This window comes from Bubalus bubalis, chromosome 2, assembly GCF_019923935.1.
Source record: "Bubalus bubalis isolate 160015118507 breed Murrah chromosome 2, NDDB_SH_1, whole genome shotgun sequence".
NCBI lineage: Eukaryota > Metazoa > Chordata > Mammalia > Artiodactyla > Bovidae > Bubalus > Bubalus bubalis.
The window spans coordinates 72,215,418-72,224,437 of NC_059158.1; the positions used below are offsets into that span (position 1 = coordinate 72,215,418).

The 9,020-nt window shown below is 38.5% G+C and overlaps 1 pseudogene; it reads left to right on the forward strand.

Annotated features, from left to right (window-relative positions):
• Positions 1-5,914, forward strand: part of LOC123328107 — a 29,920-nt pseudogene extending 24,006 nt beyond the window's left edge.
• The last annotated feature ends 3,106 nt before the right edge of the window (positions 5,915-9,020 follow it).

Genomic DNA, 9,020 nt, shown 5'->3' on the forward strand with positions numbered 1-9,020 from the left:
CATCATTTATTGAAGAGACTATCCTTTCTTCAATGAGTATTCTTGGCTCACTTATCAAATACTTGTTGACTGTACATGCAAGGGTTTATTTCTCGGGTCTTTATTCTGCTCCATTGGTGTCTGTGTCTATTTTTTATGTCAGTATAATACTGTTCTGATTACTACAGATTTGTGCTATAGTTTGAAATCAGGAAATGATGGCTTCTGCTTTGTTTTCTCAGATTGAGATCTTTTGTGATTCCATACAAACTTTAGGATTTTTTCCTATTTCTGTGAAAAATGGCATTGCGGTTTAACAGAAATTGCATTGAATCTATAGCTGAGTTGAGTGGTATGGACATTTAAACAATATCAACAAAGAATATCTTTCCATTTATTTGTGTCTTCAATTTCTCTCATCAAAGTCTTATAGTTTTCAGTGCACAGATCTTTTACCTCCTTGGTTAAATTTATTTCTAAGTATTTTATTGTCGTGATGCTATTGTAATGGAATTGTTTTCTTAATTTATTTTTGAAATTTTTCATTGTTAGTGTGTAGAAACACAACGGATTTCTGTATGTTAATTTTATGTCCTGCAACTTTACTGAATTCACTGATTCATTTTAACAGTTTTTTGATGGAGTTTTTAGGATTATCTATATAGAAGATCATATCATCTGAAGAAAAGACTGTTTTAGTTCTAACCTTCCAATTTGGATGGCTTTTATATCATTTTCTTACCTGATTGCTCTGGCTAGGATTTTTAGTACTATGTTGAATAGGAGTGATGAGAGTGGGCATTCTTCACTTTTTCCTGATCTTAGAGAAAAAAGATGTGTTAACTGTGAGTTTGTCATATACAGCCTTTATTATATTGAAATATGTTCTTTCTATATCCAGTTTCTGCATCTATTGAGATGATCATCTGATCTTTATCTTCCGTTCTTTTAATGTTGTGTATCACATTTATTGATGTGTGTGTGCTGAACTACTCCCAGGGATAGATCCAGTTTGATCATGGTATATGATCCCTTTAACATGCTATTGAATTTGGTTTGCTAGTATTTTGTTGAGAATTTATGTACCAATATTCGACTGAGTGACTGAACTGAACTGAACTGATTCATCAAGGATATTGGTCTGTAGTTTTCTTATAGTATCCTTATCTGGCTTGGTTATCCGGATAATACTAACCTCATAAAACAAGTTTTTGAGAGTGCTCCTTCCTCTTAATTTTTTGGAAGAGTTTGAGAAGCTGTTGTTCAGTCACGCAATTGTGTCTGACTCTTTGCGACGCCACGGACTTCAGTGCAGCAGGCTTCTCTGTCCTTCACTATCTCTCAGAGCTTGTTCAAATTCATGTCCACTGAGTCAGTGATGCCATCCAACCATATTCTCTGTCGCCCCTTCTCCTCCTGCCTTCAATCTTTCCCAGCATCAGGGTCTGGGAAGTTTGAGAAGAATTGGCATTCTTCTTCAAATGTTGGGTGTAATTCACCATCTGATCTTAGACTTTTCTTTGTGTGGAGGTTTTTCAATCTCCTTACTTGTTACTGGTCAGTACAGATTTTCTGTTTCCTCATGATTCAGTCTTGGTAGGTCATCTATTTCTAGGAATATATCTTTTTCTTCTAAGTTATCCAATTTGTTGGCATATAACAGTGATAGTCTCTTGTGATCCCTTGTATTTGCATAGTAAGAGTTGTAATGTCTCCTCTTTCATTTATGGTCTTATTTATTTGAGTCTTTTCTATTTAGTTTATCTAAAGGTTTACAAAATTTTTATTTATCTTTTCAAAAAATCAGCCAGGTTGTGGGGAGAAAAGTTGCAGGTGGAAGACTTCATCTTGGCTGTCTCTATGCTCTGATGTGAGTTGGCTTATATTGTCTTTGCTTCTTCCATTTATATTTTTATTTCCATTTCATGCCTGAGAACTTCCAAATGGAACAACAAAAAAGGAAAATGTAGTTCAAAATATCCTTGTATTTTTCTAAAACTGAATGCTGTTTCAGTATTAAATTTTTTTCCAGCTATGCACTATGCCCAATATCTGAACACAAAACTCTTACTTCCTGGGCATTATGTTTCTAGTCTTTAATAATTGTCTCTAGCATACATGGCATCATGTCTTGAAATACCTAAAAAAGAGGTCAGTCGTTAGCAAATTTTCATAGCTGTACAAGGAATCATTGTAAACAGACTTGATGCTATACTTCTTTTGGTACATGTATAGGTGAGACTGTATATTACTCCAGAGAGAGAGAAGCGATTTGATATTTTGTATATATAAAGTATTTAGGACAGTATCTGCATCATGGTAAGTCTTTTGTAAATCTTAGCTGCTGCTACTCTTTCTACTACTACTATTACTAATATTATTGAAAAGCCTAAGGATTATGTTCTGACAGGGGATCAGTTGGGCTGGTTTCATTAGGAATACCAACCTTTGGCATGGACCTAACACATGTACTAGATTAGATACGTGTTTCTCACTTATGAGGGACTGTTTGATCCTTTGGGAGACCGTCTTTTTAAATCCACTTTTTTTTTTTTTTTTTTTTTTTTGCCATTGGCTGCCCCTTGGGGACAGAGTGTCAGAGTGTCAAAGTGAAACCCTGGGATGTAGCATGCATGTGGGTTTTTGCTCTGAAGCAATCCTTCTCAAACTATGTGTGGTGAAAAATCTGTTTCTTTTTTCATTTCCAGTCTGTTACAGCCTAATATTTTATAAAAAGCAATAAAAATAACTTAAAATGGAATAAAAATCAATGTACACAAAATTCAGGTCCCATTTTTTAATTAGATTTGACAGAAATAAACTTAAGCTGCCACATGGTTGCCAACAGTTCTAAACGCTGTGCTGTGCTCAGTCGCTTCAGTTGTGTCTGACTCTTTTGACACATGAGCTGTAGCCTTCCAGCCTCCTCTGTCCATGGGATTCTCCAGGAAAAAATACTAGACTGGGTTGCCATACCCTCCTCCAGGAGATCTTCCCAACCCAGGATCGAACCCACGTCTCCTGCATCTCCTGCATTGCAGGCGAGTTCTTTACTGTGAGCCCCCAAGGAAGCCCAGCAGTTCTAAATGCTTCCTCTCAATTCTGTTCTCGTCTCGTCTCTGAACAGTAGCTAACAAATCCCTGACAGTAGGCCTCATTTTGAGCAGCAATCTCACAGAGAACAATGAGGATCCCCAAAGTCTGTCGTGTCCCTACTACTTTCCTTCTGTAATGCTCAAAGGGCTCTCATCAAAACAGGTTTTAGGCCGGGTCGGCAGGGTTCAGGCCCCACCTTTATTGGCGTGAAGCTGGTGTCCGGGGGGTAACTGAGACATCACAAGAAAAAGCCACTTCTGCCGGGCACTGGCCATTGTCTCAGTTGGGAATTTCCACACAGCTAAGCGGTGGGCTGTTTAGTGTGAATGCACAGGTGTGGAGACAGCCTGTGATAGACAGCTTTATGGCAAATAAACACAGTGTATGATATACTGTAATCAACTATATAAACAACTTTAAAATTGTCTTTACTTCATATTTCCAGCATTTGCTTTTGTTAATCGTATGTCTTCTTGACAGCAATTAAATAACCTTGAGAGGAAATGTACACCTGCTGTCTCCCCTGGGGAAACTACATCTCTTTTGTGAATGACATAAGTTCTCCATAAAACATAAGCAAAGATAGGAGAATTGAATTTGGAGATATGTCTCCTTCCTCTCTTGTTTTATCTCTAGTTGAATTGGAGGGCAGTTTAATATAGCTAAGCTTTTCCCAGGTCCCTATGCTGGCGTTCTTTCAAACCCCACTATTTCCCAGACGGCCAAACTGGAGACCCTAGCTAATGACGTTCTGACAGGTATCAATTAGCGGGGAAGATGTCACGACTGCCTCGCTTGGCCTGTACTTTCACCCTCCCTGACTTCTGGGCCCTGGTGCTCTCAATACTTCCTGATTTCTGCAGCTCACCTCATCTACTTTCCATGAACACTATACTGGTCCTGTTTTCCTTAAAACAGAACATAACAACGTTTCCTTTGCTTGAGACAGGTTCCAAACAAGCTCCGTTCATTAGGATCGGTGAAGTAAAAGTCAATTTTAATAGACAGGTGTCCCCACTCTCAAGATGGGGTGGCGGGACAGTGGCTGCTGCTGGGAAGGCCAGGTGGGTGCTCGGGGCTCAGTGCAGGCTGCTCGTTGCTGCACCTCTGGTGGACTGAGTTTCAGCTCCAGGCTGGTTAGACAAGCAACATTTGGGGTGAGTGGCCTGGGGCACTGCGTGCTTCTGGAGACACTGGAAGGGTGAGCAGCTGCCCTAGTACCAGTGCTTCGTGCGTAATAACCACCCCCCGGCTTCAGCTATGCGGATTCAGGATAATGGTTCAGCACACCTTCTTCCACCAGAAGTGGGCTCGCCTCTTCCAGGCTCCATATATAGTCTTTTTTTTTTTTTTTTAATAGTTTTCATTTATTTATTTTTGGCTATCTAGATCTTTGTTGCTGCAATGGCTTTCTATAGGTGAGGTAAGCAGGGGCTGCTCTCTAGTTGCGGGACAGGGGCTTCTCATGCAGTGGCTTCTCTTGTTCTGGAGCACGGGCTCTAGGGCACGCAGGCTGCAGTAGATGTGGCACGTGGTCTCCATAGTCATGGCTCCCAAGCTGTAGAGCACAGATTCAATAGTTGTAGCATATGGGTTTAGCTGTTCTGTGGCATGTGTGAGCGTCCTGGATCAGGGATCAAACCCAAGTCTCCTGCACTGGCTGGTGGATTCTTTACCTCTGAGCCACCAGGGAAGCCCCATATACAGTTCTGACCACAAAACATCACCAAGGTTTCAAAAACTGGCTGAGTCCTTTGTCTTGGAGCTAGAACTTGGAGAACCTGAGCCTCCATTGTGTTTTGTGAGTTGAGTTGGGAGCAGCTGTCCTGAAGAGGAGCATGCAGGTATGGACTGCATCACACTCTTAGAATGGTTCCATCCACTCTACCTACTTTTAAGAAAAATGGCTTCAAAATGACAGCATTTTTCAGTGTGAGAACAATGCCAGAGTTGTATGATCTGGTTAACAGGTAGAAACCTGACCTGATTCAGTCTGATGGAGAGTAAGAATGTCCTGATACCTACAGGAATTCTACAGATTTTCTTTCTTGGCTCTACAGTGATAGCCCTGTCAAGGGTAAAGTGGTAGTAACTGACGATGGGGTCAGAAATATCATGGAGGATACTGCGAGGATCAAGGTAAATTCAGACCAGGGAGGTTGCTAGATCACAAGTAGGAGATGTGCACCACCATGGACAGGGCACCCAGAACTGTCACCGGGACATGGGACATCACAAGTGAGTCCAAAATCATTCCCGAACTGGTTCAGACATGAGTTTGGGAGGTAACGATCTTCTCTACATTAGACCAGCTAAAGAGGTACTAATAGTTATCTCTTCCAAGGCAGGCATCTTGCTGCTGGGAAGTGGCTGAACATAATGGGGAGGCTATCTGTGTATCTAAATCATGGAGGGTGAAATGGGAAAAGAACAAGGTAATTGTAAGGTATACCTTAAAAAGATCGGCTATTTATATCATTTTACTGAAAAAATAGGGTCTTAAACCTTCAATACCCCATAACTCTTCAACTACAAACGTAAGGATGCTGGGATCCAGGAAGCTCTGAAGTGTGCTCCACAAATCCAGGAAAAGGTCCCCTCTTTCTTTGAGCTCACCCTCTGCTCTCCCAGTTGAGTTGACCTGGACTATAAAGCTGACACGAGTGGAGTGATCATTGGGGTTCAAGAGGAAAGGGTCACTGTCTGCTGCTTACTGCTTTAATTTTCCTTGTATAGTATCATCATTATAATAAACTAACTACTCCATCCAAAGATGACTTTTCCAACACATTTTAGTCAAAGGTACTGAGTGCATTATATCAATGACTCAGTGGACCAAGGATCTGAGCTCCATTGCAAGCATACTTCACTCTGGACAGCAAAAGAAAGGGGTGAATAATTAAGCTCGGGGTTTCATTCATTTTTACCTTTGGAAATTATCTATAATGGAAGCCTCCCTCCATTCTCTGTGTTTGATAAACTTAACTTGCTTACTAAATGACTTTAGTTAAAGAATAAGCCAAGTCCTCCTGTTGCCTATGGGAGGAGGTGGAAAGTGTTTGGCAAGTTCAACCATATGTTATTTATTTAGCATCAGTTATCACCAGTTCCTCCCCAAGCAGCATACCCCCTCAGCACATCCCCACCTCCAAGTTCAGAAGAACCTGGAGGGGAAGGAAAAAGCTTGCTAAGTTGCTTATGTTCACACTTCAGAAGTTTGTAAAGCAAACTAAGAGCTCTGAAATTCAGTCTGTTTACAGTGGTACTATAAGAAAAAGGATTTATTCTACCCTGCCTTTTAAGAAATGATCAAATAAATACATTTGCAAGTTAACAACATTTATAGGTCTCCCCACCATTGCTTTCTCTGTTTTTGTTCCTTGCACTTTTGCTCATGTGGCTGTTTGTTATTGTTGAAGAGACTGGCTGTTTGTCCTGGGGTTTCCAAAAATTTGAATTTTGTTGATCATGTCCCTGTGATGTTGTTTAATATGTTCCTTTGCCATTGTAGGCTGTAAGTTGGTAGTTAGATCTAGAGGCTTGATAAGATTCAGGTTCAATTATTTTGTCAAGAGTATTTTACACATAGAGTTTTGCACTTCTATTAGGAGGTATATAATGCCTGATTGTCTCTTTGGTGATGTCAACAGCCAGTGGTGGTCATTGCCCAGATCCATTAATTCATTAAGAGGCTGCAAATGGCAAGATCCTAGTTCTGTCACTCCTTATTTGTTTATTAGTTGAAAAAAATTCTGCAAAGAGAAAGTTCCCCTTGATTTTTCCATTACTTGGAGATCTTTTTTTTTTTTTTTTTTTTTTTTAACACATTGAATAGTTTCCCTTAGCATCCTCTAAAAGTGATTAATGGGTTTAGTTTTTTTTGGTATCCTACTGATTTAAATATACCTGATATGTTTCAATTCATTGCATTTATCATCCTACTCATGCTCAGATGATTCCATCTCTAGTCAGCTGAATCTTCTTTAAGCTGGCACCCAAATTCTTTGGACAGAATCCTAGTAGTTTTCCATCATTTCCTTGCTACTGATATGACAAGATAGTCCCGACTCATTTAATAAACTTCCTGCCTCACACCCAGAATCAGTTGTCTTTCCAAGAGGTTTGTTTTTTTTTGGTGGGAAATAGAATTTACAGACACAGTCAGGGTTCTGGAAGTGCTCATTGCTATTGGGCTAGTCCTTGTTTACAGGCTTTTACAGTGGACAGAACTAGAAAATGAGTACTTTTAAAACATAAAACATATAATGAGTTAGTATTGCTACCTCATTCATTTTCAGAACTACAGGATTTTTACTTACTCTCATTGATCTAACATCTGTGCCTGCTCTCACCAAAGCTACAAATCCCAGTTCTCAGTGACACACGCACACACATTTTTGTTACTAATACATACACAAACATTTCAGAACAACGTTTGTATTAGTATTAGTAGTATTAATACTACTACAGTATGATTATTGAATCAAGAGACACAAACAAAAACCAGTTAGACATAATGGAAGAAAAGACTGAATGTCTGGTAGTTATAAACAAAATAAAATACTGTTTAACAAGAAGTATTCAAAACTTATATTAAGAAAGTTATAAGCAGTCATGAAGACATAAAATTAAACTTAGTTAAAAAGATGAACTGTGTTCATAGAAAAATTCAACATTGTAATAGGATCTTAGTTTTTCTTATATTTATTTAAACAATTTCATAAAATTCCAGTAAAAATGCTGTTAAGTTTTTTCCTAGAGCCAAATATGTTGATTTTATAGTATGTTTGGAAGAATAAACATGCAAGAATAGCCAGGAAACTCCTCAAAAATAAAAAAAAAATGCATAATATTAAAATATATCATAAACTTATATAATTAACTCAGTTTGGTATTAATGCATGAATAGATAGACAGATGAGCATAAAATTCAGAAATAGACCTACCTGCATATAAATATTTAGTGTAAAGTAAAAGGGCATCCCTAATTAGTGAGGACAAGATATACTTTTTAATAAGTGGTATTAGGATAACTGGATAGTCATAAGCAAAGCGATATTTCTGTGTATACCAGGACAACTTTTGAATGACTGGGAAATTTACAGGTAAAAAATAATATGTAAAAAAAAACCTGGGTGAATTTCTCTAAAATCTGGCATAGGAATAACTCTCTATATTACAACTGAAAGTCGAAAAGTAGTAAGTACAAAATTTGACATGTACAATTACGTGAAAACAGGTGCTTTACATCTAATCCACAGGAGTTACATCAGGCTCATTTTATAGATGAGAAATCTGAGACTCAGAGAAATTAATATCTTGGCAAAGTTTGCAGTTAGTAAGTGGCAGAGATAGGATTTGAACACAATAAAATGGTCACTTACGGCACACTGTCACCGAGACTTCTATTCACCCTAAGCACATTGAAAAAATCAGAATATAGATATTTTCTGGATCCTAATTACAATTGGAGAATAAAATCTTATTAATATTAGTAGGCTAGCTCCGTTGTTTGATATAGACTTCTTGTTGAGTTGAGAAGAGCTTTAAAAGGCATAGGCGCCTGGGGAGAGAGACTTCAGTGCATTTTGAAGACAAACTGTAAATATGATATGATACCTCATATGGAAATCTGTGCCTCTCAGTTCTTATTGTGTCAGAAACTCTTGCATTGCTGCAGCAACCTCATCTCATGCTTCCTTTTATCTCTACACTGTGAAACATCGTATCATCCCCCAAGAATCCTGTCTTAAATGTAAGAAAGTTGAAGGAATATTCAGATCTTTTAATTTACTATCAGCAAAGACAGTGTCTTGGTTAAGTTATTTTAATGGGAATAACTCAAACTGGTTGTTGGATTTATAAAGAAAGTGCCAACTAATTGAAGGTTTCACTTCCCGGTTGATATTTTGTGTTTGTGCAAACTAAGCAATTAGTACCAGCCT